Source organism: Rutilus rutilus, assembly GCF_951802725.1.
Source record: "Rutilus rutilus genome assembly, chromosome: 8".
NCBI classification, from domain to species: domain Eukaryota; kingdom Metazoa; phylum Chordata; class Actinopteri; order Cypriniformes; family Leuciscidae; genus Rutilus; species Rutilus rutilus.
The window spans coordinates 6,788,547-6,804,580 of NC_140222.1; the positions used below are offsets into that span (position 1 = coordinate 6,788,547).

The following is a 16,034-nucleotide window of genomic DNA, read 5'->3' on the forward strand; positions in this document are numbered from 1 at the left end:
ATGTCCCCAACTAAGGCAACAGTGGCAAGGAACCAAAACTCCATCAGGTGACAGAATGGAGAAAAAAACCTTGGGAGAACCCAGGCTCAGTCGGGGGCCAGTTCTCCTCTGGCCAACGAGCGAACAGTGTATGATTATGATCCAGGCAGCATTACGGGTCAGAAGTCAGATTGGTCGTGTCGATGAGGCCGGCACTTCAGGGATGCGTCATGGTTGGGTCCACGTGCAGATCCACCATCTAATCCGGATACGGCCGGAGTCCACCTCACTTCAGAAACGGAGAGACTGGTTGACACTTCAGTACTGCGTTGTCGTCGCGTCCAGGCACAGGTCCTTCATCGGATCTGGATACGGCCTGGATCCGGCAGAAGAGATCCTTCACAGTCCTCATCTGTCCCTTTGTCAACTTCTACGTCTTCCTCACTCAGTCTGTCTGTCTGTTCCTTCACATGTTCACTCTCCTGTTCTTTAAGCGTCTTCTTTGGTTGAGAAAAACGGTCTATGCTTTTCTGCTTCATTTTTAGGCTACAAGTGATTCATGTAATAAAATACTCAATTAAAATAAATATTTCATATTATCCAATGTCTCAAAAATACTTTACTTACTGCCACAATGGGAGATCAGGACCAACCCTCTCCTCTCCCATTCATTAGGTCATCATCATCTATAGAAAAAGAGAAAGAGAAACACTTAGTCTTTGCCATTAAACAGCATTGTGGGGTCAAGTAAACAATGTTTGACATTCTGGACATATTTATGCATGCATTTGATTTAAGATCTGTTTCGTTTTGATACATGAACACATCTTAAGTGTCAATAATTAAGTTTTTTTATTTTTTTATGATTGAACGATATACATTTTATTTATATGACAGTAAAGTACCACACTGAGATTGATATTCTCATTATTTTCCTATCATGATGCAACTGATCGAATTAGGACAAAGTTGGGTATGGGAGCAACTTAATACTTTAATAGAACGAGGGAGAGGGAAGACACTGACACTGATGGGCAGCCGCGGGAAGGACTTTAATCGTCGTCATTACCCGTAACCAGGAGAGATGGCACACAAGTGTCACAATGACTGCTCCGAAAACGTAGCTGTTAACCAACTAAAACTCATGTTGGTCCCTGCTTAAACCCGGTACTTTGCGGTCTGTACTTTGCAGGCAAGCAGATTCAAATGACTGACACAGTTTAGTCTTTCCGTGCCTTTCCTTCTTCGAAACTACCGAAAGCACTGCCACCGCTGTCCGCCGTTTGGATTCACCGCGTTCGCATTAAAAACAAGAATACTTTTTTTGGTTCAACATTAGCGAGGCGGGCTGTCCCATTGTAACATTATCGACCCTTCTGATAGAGTTGCATCATGTTAGCCATTTTTGAAAATATGATGTATAAAAGCGTGTTCTTCTTACCGTGTTTCGTCGTGTGTGTCCACGTGAGCCTCACTTGAAACTTGTCGAGAAAAGTTGAAAGACTGCTTGGCTGGACTGCACATGTCATGGGGAGGGAGAGGCTCTACTCAAGTCATGATGCGTTTAGGGGCGCCCAGGAAACAAAGGTTTTTACCGTAAATGTCGTCTTATTTTCAGCCGGCCTGGCTGACATCAATGGGGTGGCAATACCTTTACTAGGGTGGCAGCTACCACCCCGTGCCACCCCAGTAGATCCGCCCCTGGGATAGGGTAAGGACTACATTTTGTGACAGGAATGTTATTCCAGGATATGAATATATGTTGATCCAGGACTTACTTGGCAAAATCACGGTGACCCAGGAGACAAGTGAGCTAACACTGCATTCGGACGTGCCTTGATGTCTTCCGACCTTGGATTGAGTCCGGCATCATTTATCAGCTTTCGGACGCAGCCGTACACTCGTTATTGCGGTGCATTGTGGGATTGAATGAGTGCACTCAATAACGTCCACTATGGTGTCAGACACCACTACAAATGGCTGTTCCCTCAAATTATGGCCTATTTAAGGGTCTAGTGGCGATTTCGGACACAGCCCATGCATGTTTTATAACATTTATTATGTTGAGCGCTTCCTGGAGGAATACTAACTTTATATATATATATAATTATCAGCAGAGAGCAACATATACAGCTTTACATTATTTAAACCATCATTGGTAAATGTACATTATTGTTAAGATCATTATTCTTTTTCAGAAATATATTTTTTCATTTACTATTAAATTGTAATTTGTTTATTACTCTTATTTCAAAAAAACATTTTATTGTTTATAAACTTTCTGTCATGGTTAGATTTAAGAAATTAATGTTTATAAAAGACAATAAACTCTGTATATTTGTTTGTTTCCTCACAGAGTAATCAACGAGTCATGAGTCATTTTTCCTATAAATAATTGTTAAAAATAAAAATGTCACATTAAATAATGAAGTGCTCTTGATGACCACTAGAGGAGTCTTCCCATTTCCCACTATCATTTTATAACTGCTGAAATTAGTCAGAGAAGATTAACATTCACAGTTAGTCTCATATAGAAATTATTTAACTGTGATTTTACTGAAAGATCAAGTTTGAGTTCAGCTCTAAACTCAGTTATTAGTAATTATTAAATAAAATAATATAAAATAGAATAAATATGAAGCTCAAATACCCAACAGCATTAGTTTGAGTGTGACATTACTCTTATGTGAAGTTGTTGCTTAGTTATTGGTCCATATAATTTTTTTTTATCAACAACAATTTGTTGTAATTTGACATTTCAATAAATATCTTGAAATGAGAAAATCTGAGATTATTTATTTTCATTAATGATTCCGATATTGGCCTCTCAGGAAGTGTAACTTTTAAAAATGTATATCTAAAATCACAATAAAACTCACTGAATTTAGCAGATGAAGTGGAGCGTGAACAGAGAAATGGTAGTGTTTCCGAAGATTATTACGTGCCTGCAGGTGATAGAACCAGTACGATGTTGGACCGTCTGGGAGAATGTTCTGCCTTATCAGGCGTCAACATTATGCTGAGCTGCTGTTGTCTGATGCTGGACTGTGTTTATGGTTTTGTTTTGTATAAAACATTCTCATTGTCTGATACATGCTTATCTTTATTCTTATTACTATTAACTTTAATACCCAATAATGTTGGAGATCCTATAGTTTTCCCTTACAAATGCATAGGCCTATTACTCTGTGATCACATATGACAAAGCTCCGTTGGTATTCGGTATTAATAGCGAAAAACGTGACCGCTCTTTTAATAACTGACTGTAATGTTCAATAAAGTGACGAATGTGATGTGTGTGATCATCTCTGTTTGCAGCTGTATAATCATAAAATATGAGGCAGACATGCTCATGTCCTTTCTATTTATAAAGCATATTGAAGGTATTAATCATAGACTGTAAAAAATATTATTAAACAGGGTCACGGAATCTGACGGGTCAAATTCATCGACCTAGCCTTTTTTGGGTGAATGTGGAGCAGGTCGAGGGCTGGTGACGTCATCGTCTATAATTCAGTGTCTAATATTTTAAACAACGAAGCAGCACACGAAACTTTAACCGGCACAAACGATCGCACAAACAAACAAGACTATTCTGGGAGAATGTGGAGCAGTAGGGGGGCTGAGTGAACTCAGAATGACCAATAAATATTATTTTAATATTTAAGAAACCGAAGCAGCACAAAATAAACGTTTATCAGCGCAAATTAGCACAAACATATGAGAATTTTGGGTGAACGTTGAGCGGGTGACGTCATATGATTCGGTCTAATATTTCAAAAACTGAAGCAGCTGCAAAAACAAAACCGGCACAAACCGAACAAGATCTGTTTTATTTGGAGCATGTGGAGGCCTGGGTGACAGAATTACCTATAAATATTCTTTTACTATCTAAAAAACAGAAGCAGCACAAACAAACAAAAATTACACCACAAATGAAGTAAAACGATTGAGCCTATTTTGCGTTGGAGGCGGGGCCAACTTCACGCAGTGATTGACAGGACGGGCACGTGATCCGCTCAGAATGCATTTTCAAACTGCACATTGAATTTTGCTACATGCATTGCGGGACACTTAATGGAAATGCAGTCGCAAGTGTCTTAACTGTGAGTGTAAATGCAATTAAGAAAAAATAACATTTAAATTACAATACAATTTTTTTGCTTGAACATGTTAAACATATCTAATCATTTCTGTAAAACATTTTAATTTTAATTTTGCAACTTATAAAGCGTTAAAATATGTATTCAATTTACATATTAAAACTAGTGTATGAAATGGCAAATGTAAATTTTATAATTGAATTTTCATTTTCATTTTGCACCAAACGTTGCACAAATGATGGGAAAATTCAAATTTAATTACAGAAATGCATTGCCATTTTACATATTGCATTGTCATTTTGCATTTTACATTTCAAATTGAATATTGCTACCCATATGCTTCCATATTCTTCAAAGTTAACAGGAATCATTCTCCATTTCCTCCCTAAGATAAAGTCTTTAAATCTCTAGTGTGATTTGTCTCTGTGGTCTCGTCTGAGGAGCAACACCTCCATCTAGTGGCTCACCCTGAACTCACATGTTATCAGGAGTTATTTACTCAGTCTCTGTAAGGAGATCCAGTGATTGTGTCTGTTACTCAGGAAAGCCACTAGATGGCGCTGTGAACAGTCCACTACACCCCTGGGGGCGCCAGTGCTGATTATACAGGAGCTGGATGAGGATTTTGCCTGTCGGTCAGGAAGCTGTTGATCCACTGACAGATGGAGGTGGGCACAGGGAGATATAAAGTCAGAATTGCATGATATAAAGTCACAATTGTGTGTTATAAAGTCAGAATTGTGAGATAATCTGAGGCAAAAAAAAAATTTTTTTGAAGTCAGTCTTTTTTTCCCTTACAATTGGACTTTATGTCTCACAATTGTGAGTTCTCAAGTTTAACCTTTCATCATCGCATATGTTCTACGTGTCTTTAAACATTTCATACTGCACTCGCTCGCTCGCGTCCTATTCGCTTTGGACGCGCGAATGGATTCAAAATGTTCAAGCGTCGAACTAGACGCGATACACACGAATTTGACGCTCTATTCGCGTTTGGTGTGAACGCAGCATAATGAACAGGCTCCCATGTCCTAGCTTGACTGTTTCTTTGTGACTGTAGCCAGGATGGTCTCGATACAATCAGGAGACGATTGTTCCTGCATCGTAGTCGTGTGCCACACTGCCCCCAGAACGTAGCTCTCTGCTGGGGAGATAATGATCTTTTTTTGGAATAGAGCCTCAACCCCAAGCACCTCATATGGAGAAGAATGACATCTCGATCCCGATCTTTCCTTGACTGGGCCAGAATGAGCCAGTCATCTATAAAATGGAGAACCCCGCCCCACAGTTGAGGGTAGTGAGAGAGGAAGAAATTTTAACAGATTTTGGCACTAAACTGCCTCCATACTGCCAAAGCTCTCCATGCACCTGAAGAAAGCCACGCGCTCTGAGCCCGAACACACAAGCGGCAGCTGGGCAACAACAAAGGGGGCTCAAGCCTTTACGAGAAAGGAGAGTCACAACCCGCGTGCTGACGTGGTCATGTTCTCGAACCCCCCATGAATACTGTCTCAATGCAAATCTCACTGGCTAATGTCCATTGGCCTGTTCTGTTATCACTTGGAGGCGATTGGGTCCCAGACAAGACCCCGTGACATTAGTCCGTCGTAACATTGAACGTGACTGACTGAATGGGAACTTACCGACTTTGCTCACACACACTGTAAAAAATTTGTAACACTCCCCAATCAAAAATTTCAATTGACCGATAACATCTAAATTTTTCAATTGGCCCAAGTGAAATTCTGTAAATTCTAAAATTAAATGTACAGATTTTCACTTGGGCCAATTGAAAAATGTAGATGTTATCGGTCAATTGAAATTTTTGATTGGGGAGTGTTACAAATTTTTTACAGTGCAGGCTATAACAACTTCCCCCAAAAAATCTGATTGTTTTTTTACTTGTTAATTACACTAATGTTGTTCCTGGTAAAAAATGACCGACCGTTATGTTGTTTCAAACCTGTATGAATTTCTTTCTTCTGCTGAACAGAAAGGAAGATATTTAGAAGAATGCTAGTAACCAGACAGTTTTTGGGTCCCATTGACTTCCATAGTAGGAAAACAAATATACTATGGAAGTCAATGATACCAAAAACTGTCTGGTTACTGACATTCTTCTAAATATCTTCCTTTCTGTTCAGCAGAAGAAAGGAATTCATACAGGTTTGAAACCACATGAGGGTGAGTAAATGATGATAGCATTTTCATTTTAAAGTGGAGTATCCCTTTAATACTGTAACATTCAGTTTTGTTGTTTTAATCCACCTATTATTTAAATTACATCTTATTGTTGAAACAGTTGAGACTCATGAAGAAATCATTAATGTCGTGCCAACCTTCTACAAAAGAAAAGCACAGAAATCAGTAAGATCATTTAATACTACTTAATGTCAGTGTATGATTTCAGCAGTGAGTGCGCCTGTGTGTGATAGATAATTATACAGACAAAAACACAAAACACCACCATATTAGATTTAAAGATCAGCATTCAATGTGAGAAACATATGTCATAATACTCACAACACTCATTCTACCATGTAACCAAAGAGTAACAGATCAACAGTTAAAGGGGTCATGAACTGCCTTTTTTATTATTTTGTACTGTTCTCTGAGGTCCACTTATAATGTTATTTTTACATAATAAAACATCTTAATTTAGAAGTAATAGGCTATTTTCTGTCCTGTCCTGACCTCCCTCATCGAAACACAGGGTTTGAATAGCCGTGGTGGATTGTAGACTCTGAAGAGTGGGATTGTTGTGTTAGATTTTAAAACTTCCGATGTTGAGAATGGCAGCCGGTGAAATTCAGCCAGACAGGTTAAAAACGCATACATATTCAGTACAGGTCAAACGATCGGTAATAACAGTAATAGTGACCACGTAATAAACCACGTAATAGACCACGTAACAGTTACTCACAGTGTGGTGTGATATTACTATCGGATCCAAAAGACTCGGTGCAGCATCATCTTTTAATTTCAATCTTTCTGAAAATCCTGCGTTGAATTGTGCCTTGTTTGTAAATGAATCCGCTGTGAAATTAAGTGAATAAAAGGACCAAGTTCTTACTGACGCGGTCTGGAACTTCATAAAAAAAAAAAAAAGTGAATCCACTTCTTCCTACTGATATCAGAAGAGCCATCTTTACCGTAAGGTTTCTGCATTGACCTACGTTTGCGTCTCTCATTATTTACCTACTCTGGCATGCAGGAATCAGTGGGCGGGGCTTATTGCTAAATAAGCAAGAAGCAGGCGTTGATCTTCTTCTCCAGAGGTGGTGTTTAGCTACCCGTACTACATAATAAAGTAGCATATTCCACAATCAGTCGTTCAGATGGATTTGTTTTAATGTAAGCTGTTTTTAGACTAACAAGAACGTTTTGAGTTCTGAAACTTACAGGATGTTTTTATAGTATAATGACATCTTATATGTGACCCTGGATTTCAAAACCAGTCACAGGTCGCACGGGTATATTTGTGGCAATAGCCAACAATACATTGTATGGGTCAAAATTATCGTTTTTTCTTTTATGCCAAAAATGATTAGGTTATTAAGTAAAGATCATGTTCCATGAAGATATTTTGTAAATTTCCTACCGTAAATATAAAACTATTATTTTTATTAGGGAATGCAGCACAATCGCGAGCATTAATGCACAACTTTAAAGGCGATTTCCTCAATGTTCGCTTTATTTGCACCCTCAGATTCCAGATTTTCAAATAGTTGTATTTCGGCCAGATAGTGTCCTAACAAACCACACATCAATGGAAAAGTCATGTATTCAGTTTTCATTTGTGCAATTAAAAAAATGACCCCGTTTTGTGGTCCAGGGTCACATATGTTAAAAGATCAAGGGACTTTAGATTACTCATTTCATGACCCCTTTAATATTTTCAGTGTTTGAAATGAGCCACTGATGAAGTATTTCCTGTGTCAGTTGATGACATCACAGTCCAACACAATTCTATCTGTCATTTGAATTGGATTTTTTTTAAGCCAGTATTATTTTGCAAGCATTAAAAAACAAATGGAAGGAAACAACGTTTTGTGACACATTTAAGGCTGGCTTTATATCTGCATTTTTTAAAATGATTTCAAGGACATGAATGCATTTATTATTATTATATATTGTGTTTTTGACAGGATGATAAGGAGGAGGATCATGTGGTGTATGCGCCGATCGCCAAGTGAAAATGATGGTAACACTTTATATTACGACCCGCAAACAACTGCGTAAGTAAACCGAAATTACGGTGTACGTTTCTGTAATTATAGTGTACTTCCGTGTAGGTATAAGGGAACAATATGTTAAGTTTTGGGTAATAAAGGGGTAACAAGCAGATATACAACCTGCAAAGAACTTCGTAGTAAACCGAAATTACGGTGTACGTTTCTGTAATTATAGTGTACCTCCGTGTTGGTATAAGGGAACAATATGTTAAGTTTTGGGTAATAAAGGGGTACAACCAGATATACAAGCAAAATATTTATAATGTAATTATTTTAAAACTAACAGGTACCTATTCTGTTAATATATTCCAGGCAAAAATTGTACGTCTGTTGTATATAAAAGTTTTATCACATTTCTAGCAAAATATGTTCTTGTGCAATGTACTGTAGTTACAGGGTAATTTTGACATCTGTGGGTTGTAAATTAAACATATATATATATATATATATATATATATATATGGCTGTATGTAAGCACAGTATGATAAAAAATTAATTTATTGGCTTTTCTTACTAAACTACTTAAGCCAAAAAAAAATTAGTTTCTGCTATGATTTTAATTTAGTACCATGTAGTACTTACTTAACTTATCACATTGTAATGCAATAACACTTAAATGTCAGGGCAAATATAGTGTGTGATTAAAACGTTTTTTTTTTTTTTTTTAATGTTTCCTTAATAAGAGTACCTTTCTCTGTAATTACTGTGCAAATAGTGTTGTTTCATATTGTTACATAGTAAGTAGTGTCACAGTGTCTGGTTTGTGTATTCCTGGTGTCCACTAGAGGTCCTCTTCCCCACGGTGTCATCCACATTCATGAACTGCATTCCCCACAATCCTTGTCTGTACCAATCACTGTTTATTGCACTCAGCTGTTTCTCGTCATCATTGTTCCCAGCTGTTCCCTGTTTCATTGTTAGTTCTGTGTGTATATAACCCTGTCTGGTTTAGTATGTGTCATGGAGTCCTTGTATTATGTCAAATGCACTTCCTGAGGTCTGTTTGTTCCTTGTTTCCTTTTTTTGTTTTGTTTCTTGGATTGATTTCATGGTTTTGACCCTTGCCTGGACTGGATACGATTGTGGATTACCCAATAAAGACTACTGCACTTGGATCTGTCTTTCTCGTGTGTGTTGTGACAAGTAGTGTTTGTTACCCGTTTCAACTGTGTATTTAAAGGGTAAGTGCAACTCCTGTGGGCTGTTAATTAAAGTGGCGCTTGATACCCCCTTGTTCTGTATAGTTACAGGGTAAGTGTAACCCCTGCGGGCTGTAAATTAAAGTGGCGCTTGTTTCCCCCTTGTTCTGTATAGTTACAGGGTAAGTGTAACCCCTGTGGACTGTAAATTAAAGTGGCGCTTGTTACCCCCTTGTTCTGTATAGTTACAGGGTAAGTGTAACCCCTGCGGGCTGTAAATTAAAGTGGCGCTTCACTGCATGAAAAGTGGGATTTTCGACAGTTACCGGCGCTGTAGATTGTCGTGGAAGTTCAGGTTTACGACTGCAAACGGGTGACTCAAAGGTATTAACTTAATTCTAAAAAAAATACAATATTTATTTATAACGCAAAATTAAAAACAGCCAAGGCTGACCAAAGTGCTGTACAGGACAATAGATAAAATGCAGGGCAGAAACAGGACAATTAAAAAAAAAAAACAGTAGTTGTGTCAAGGGGTATTAAAAGTTTTCAAGGATGTTTTGAAGATGGAAATTGAGGGAGCTAGTCTGATATAGAGGGGTAGACTGTTCCAAAGCTTTGGGCCTGCAGTCGGAAAAGTGCAGTCGCCTCGTTTTTTAAGTCTGGATCTGAGCACGATGAGAAGACAGTGATCACTGGATCTCAAAGTACGAGATGGAGTGTACGGGCAGAGGAGATTGGTCAGATATTGGGGGGCCGGTTTGTTAAGAGCTTTATACACAAATAGTAAAAATTTTAAATCAATCCTGAATGTGACAGGTAGCCAGTGGAGTTTGAATAAAATAGGGGTGATCGACTCATATTTGCGTGTCCCGGTGAGAAGTCTAGCCGCTGCGTTTTGAACTAGCTGTAGACGAGAGAGAGAGGCCTGAGATAGCCCAAAATAAAGTGAGTTACAATAGTCTAAGGCCATCCTTAAAAATATTCTTGTTTGCCGTAACCCGACCGACACTGTCAGTTTAGTAGCCTACCGACCCAATTATTTATTTTTTCCCCCTTTTAGTCCGACCGACTTGCCGGCTGAAACTTGTGTTAAGACCGACCGCTTTTTTGTAACTCTTCAAACAACTAATATAAATGCAATAAAATAATATTAGTTATTAAGTATTGTGAATATAAATTCCGTAGGCCTGCATACAAACATAAGCTATAGCAGTGTGATTTTTATTTCAAAATAAGAGATTTTTGTTTAACAGTAACACCAGTGACACAACTCCAGGGGACCACTACTTTCATTATAAATTTTATAATATGTATTCTGCATTTTTTTTATATATATCATTTACATAATATACTTGATATTGATATTTTAAATGGTGTAAAAATCTGTTATTGACCTCAAAATAAAGCATTTTCCCTCTGTACATGACTGTGGGGACAAGCACTTCTGTGGTGCTTGAAATTCTATATAATTCATAAAAATCAAATATTGCCACATTGATGGCTCAAGAGGGCTTAATTGTTCAAATAACATATTGTTTTATTTTAAAATGTAAAGAAATTGTAACCCTAAAGTGTTTTTTAAGTGTAATATTTCTGTAAAGGCTAGGGACAGAAAAATGGACATTTTCATAGAATGACCCTCTTACATTTTAGCTTAAATTGATATATTTAATGAAAGTAGCTAGATTAGTTACTATGTGTCATTAGCAATAGCCAATGTTATGTAAAAAAGACACAAAACCATTTATTTCAACAATTAATTTCAATCAGGCTTTGCCACAAAGGTAAAATGTGCATTCCATGCAAACAGCATCACAATCTCTTAGAGCCCAACCACTGTGCATAATACAACACGAACAGAAGATTGTATTTGACTCATGCTGCATACACATACGCAGTGACAAGAATTATGCCTACTGTACATACAGAGTTACAACTACGATTAGAGTTGTTTACATAAAATGTACCTCGTTTCTATTTTGCATTAAAAATGTTTGTGGCCCCTTTAAGAAATCCCTCTCTTCTCGCGATACTATTCACTTGTGCTGGACGCGTGCGCGCGACCAGAGAACGGCAGCCATTTTTCATTGTTCAGGAGAGCTCCATGACGGGGCGTGCATCGATCGGATTCTGTGTTATACGTTCTTCTTTCTTGGTAAATATTACTCCAATATCTTTAATATGCACAAATAAGTTGTGAAGCGAAGTTAAAAGAACATTTGATGTGTACATTTTTGTTTATAGATGTATTTGGAGCGCATATGTGACGAGTGAACCTCGTGGTGATCGGACGGTAAAGGATTGGGTGTGTACGTTTTATGGTTTATGGGGGAAATTACTGATGGCATGTTTATTTGATAAATCTGTTAATGAGTTGAATCTATATTCTGTGATTATACAGTATAACTTTATGGTTAAATGCATATTTCTGGTTCCGCATGGCATGATTAAACGTGGGTTGTGGCTTTGTTAAAGTGCTTTTATTTCTCTTGTAACTTAGGCCTAAGTTACCTCAGCCTCTGCCGTATTCCAGTTTGTGTTATCGTATTTAATTGTAACATATTTTGGTTTGGAGAAATCAATTTAAATCTGACCAGTTGCAGTGTATTACACTGCATTTCAGTTTGAATTGAGTTAAGTATTTTGTGGATTTGGGCATTGATCCACTGGTTAAGCTTTTTGTGACATTTGATTGTCATCTTCAAATTTACTGTAAACTGTTTCTACAATTTCTTTTTTTTTGTTTGCTTTTTTTTTTGTTTAACTAGTGAAAATTATTTTTTTTCTTGTGAAATCTCTTCGAACAAGGCAAACTTTTTTCTTAATCAGACTTTTATCTGTTTAATTGTGCTTCCATTGACCGCTGTCACTTATTTTAAACAGCAGTCAGAATAAAACCCCAATTTCAAAAAGCATAGTTTGCTTCCTGTGTGTATTTTTGCAATTTCACCCGGTTGCATTTTTTCTCCTTTGTTTAATTTTACTGTGACTTATGTTGTTCTTATTAATTTTACTGTGACTTATGTTGTTCTTATTAATATCACTCTCAATTAATTGTTTTCCAGCTGCCTTTAAGACATATTACATGACAGTGCGCAGTAGCTTCAGGTACAAACAACCAGATCTTGCATTGCAGGCGGAAGCTGTGGTGAATTCAGCTCGGAGTCGAGCGAGAAGAAAGACGGTAAGATTTTTTAGATTAGATTCGTTTTTGGTCAATGTGACTATTTTTCAGGTGCATTAATAGATGTGTGTTGTCCATAGGCAGTGCATTGTGCAGTATTGATTGTCTTTATTGGTTTTAACAGCTGCTAAAAGCGAGACAGTGTGTGCTCGCTGAGGATGAGGTGGGCTTTCGGAAGTGTGCTACCATAGACCTGATGTCTGATGAGGAAGACGGCATCGTCTGCGGGGTGTCTGGATGGATTTTGCGACCTCCGTCCTGTCGCAGCCAGGAGCTCACCGAGCTCTGTACCACGCTGCAGTCGAGATTAGAGGCGACTCCAAAGTACAGGGCAACGCACCACAGACGTCTGCAAAATGGACCGAATTCAGACAGAATGCCGCTAGTTACCTGCAGCTGTATTTTGTCAGGCCTTGTGAAATGTAAGAATATTCAGTTTTTCATGATTTCATCATAAAGCAAGAGGTCATGGGATTGATGGCTATTATTTGTTTAATAATTGTAAATAATCCTGTAATTTACAGGAAGCATTATGCCATCTTCACAACTCTGAGACAAATTGTGGGCGCTACGAACTGGATCAAGGTAAAAAAAAAAAAAAAGAATCTTACATTCTTTTATTTTTTTACTTTCATAAAAACTTACAAACATTTTAAAGGTAAGATTCAAAGAATATGCTTTCATTCTCTTGTATAAGAAAATAGATCCGTTATAGTTTACGATCTTAATCATACATTTTGTTTCCATAGAGTAACCTCGCCTCATAACGAGGGCGTAACCTCACATTTACTCAGAGCTATGTCTGCAAGTCCAGATTTTCATGACGCTGATCATGATGACGCTGATCATGACGACATTGTAAGTAACTTTTACTATTTTCTCCTTGTTTCATTTTACTGTGACTTGCGTTGTTTTTATTCATATCACTCTCATTTAATTGTTTTCCAGCTGCCTGTAAGACATACTACGAGACAGTACGCAGGAGCTTCAGGTACAAACAACCAGATCTGGCATTGCAGGCCGAAGCTGTGAAGAGTTCAGCTCGGAGTCGAGCGAGAAGAAAGAGGGTAAGATTTTTAGTCAATGTGACTATATTTCACGTGCATTAATAGATGTTTTGTGTCCATACACAGTGCATCACAGTACTTATTGTCTGTATTGGTTGTTTTTACAGCTGCTAGAAGCGAGACGGTGTGCTAGGTGAGGATGACGTGGGCATTTGGAAGTGCGCCACCATAGATCTGATGTCCGATGAAGTTCAACCACCAGCCAGGAGCTCACAGAGCTCTGTGCTACGCTGCAGTCGAGATTAGAGGCGACTCCTAAATACAGGGCAACGCACCACAGACGTTTTCAAAGTGGATCGAATTCAGAGAGAACGCCGCTGGTCACCTACTACAGCTCCGAAGATGAAAACAGACACTGAGCTTCCAATTTGTTGCGTGTGCAGATGATCTATGCTTTGTACATAGGTGTATATTGTTTTGTGTCTGTGCTAATAAAGCTCTTTCTTTGAATAAACAGCATGTCCCTGGCAAATTTTCCATTCCTTTATAAATTCATGTCCTTGATGGTAATAATAGTGTAGTCCATAGGTTAACAATGACATGAATATACCACAGAATGGCATATTATGAATATAAAAAAATAATTTATATATTATTATTTATATGATTATTATAATTTTTTGAATTTATAATGAGCGAGGGTGACCAATAGTAACAGATCTGCCAACCAATCACGAGTGATTTTTCTTGTTTAAACCACGTGGGTTCAACCAATAGTGAGTGAGGAAATTCAAGCCTTTCTCTGGCGGGAGCTGCTATTCATATGGTAATTAGAGCCATTCACACCTCCGGCGCGAGCGCTCCGCATACGTCATGGTTCGTTTCCGACAATATTCGGCACAGACGAACGCGACGTTCACAGGCTGTAAATTGTCGTTAACTGCCGAAAATTAGGGAGATTTGCGGCCGTTTACGGGGTCGGAAATCCCAATTTTCATGCAGTGCTTGTTACCCCCTTGTTCTGTGTAGTTACAGGGTGTAACTTCTGCGGGCTGTAAATTAAAGTGGCGCTTGTTTCCCCCTGGTTCTGTGTAGTTACAGGGTAGGTGTAACTCCTGCGGGCTGTAAATTAAAGTGGCGCTTGTTTCCCCCTGGTTCTGTGTAGTTACAGGGTAGGTGTAACTCCTGCAGGCTGTAAATTAAAGTGGCGCTTGTTTCCCCCTGGTTCTGTGTAGTTACAGGGTAAGTGTAACCCCTTTGGACTGTAAATTAAAGTGGCGCTTGATACCCCCTTGTTCTGTATAGTTACAGGGTAAGTGTAACCCCTGTGGACTGTAAATTAAAGTGGTGCTTGTTACCCCCTTGTTCTGTATAGTTACAGGGTAAGTGTAACCCCTGCGGGCAGTAAATTAAAGTGGCGCTTGTTACCCCCTTGTTCTGTGTAGTTACAGGGTGTAACTCCTGCGGGCTGTAAATTAAAGTGGCGCTTGTTACCCCCTGGTTCTGTGTAGTTACAGGGTAGGTGTAACTCCTGCGGGCTGTAAATTAAAGTGGCGCTTGTTACCCCCTTGTTCTGTGTAGTTACAGGGTAGGTGTAACTCCTGTGGGCTGTATATTAAAGTGGCGCTTGTTTCCCCCTTGTTCTGTGTAGTTACAGGGTAAGTGTAACCCCTGTGGACTGTAAATTAAAGTGGTGCTTGATACCCCCTTGTTCTGTATAGTTACAGGGTAAGTGTAACCCCTGCGGGCTGTAAATTAAAGTGGCGCTTGTTACCCCCTTGTTCTGTGTAGTTACAGGGTAAGTGTAACCCCTGCGGGCTGTAAATTAAAGTGGCGCTTGTTACCCCCTTGTTCTGTGTAGTTACAGGGTAGGTGTAACTCCTGCAGGCTGTAAATTAAAGTGGCGCTTGTTTCCCCCTTGTTCTGTGTAGTTACAGGGTAGGTGTAACTCCTGCGGGCTGTAAATTAAAGTGGCGCTTGTTTCCCCCTGGTTCTGTGTAGTTACAGGGTAGGTGTAACTCCTGCGGGCTGTAAATTAAAGTGGCGCTTGTTTCCCCCTGGTTCTGTGTAGTTACAGGGTAGGTGTAACTCCTGCGGGCTGTAAATTAAAGTGGCGCTTGTTTCCCCCTTGTTCTGTGTAGTTACAGGGTAAGTGTAACCCCTGCGGGCTGTAAATTAAAGTGGCGCTTGTTACCCCCTTGTTCTGTGTAGTTACAGGGTAGGTGTAACTCCTGCGGGCTGTAAATTAAAGTGGCGCTTGTTTCCCCCTGGTTCTGTGTAGTTACAGGGTAGGTGTAACTCCTGCGGGCTGTAAATTAAAGTGGCGCTTGTTTCCCCCTGGTTCTGTGTAGTTACAGGGTAGGTGTAACTCCTGCGGGCTGTAA

The 16,034-nt window shown here is 38.9% G+C and overlaps 1 protein-coding gene and 1 long non-coding RNA gene across 2 annotated transcripts in view; both read left to right on the forward strand.

Annotated features, from left to right (window-relative positions):
* LOC311294920 (uncharacterized protein) overlaps window positions 1-16,034 on the forward strand; it is an 81,214-nt gene that overhangs the window by 53,568 nt on the left and 11,612 nt on the right. The gene's annotated exons all lie outside the window — the stretch shown is intronic.
* On the forward strand, window positions 13,479-14,055 carry LOC311294926. Its single transcript, XR_014628136.1, has 3 exons — window positions 13,479-13,501; window positions 13,592-13,710; window positions 13,818-14,055. It is a non-coding gene; the product is annotated as an uncharacterized lncRNA (long non-coding RNA).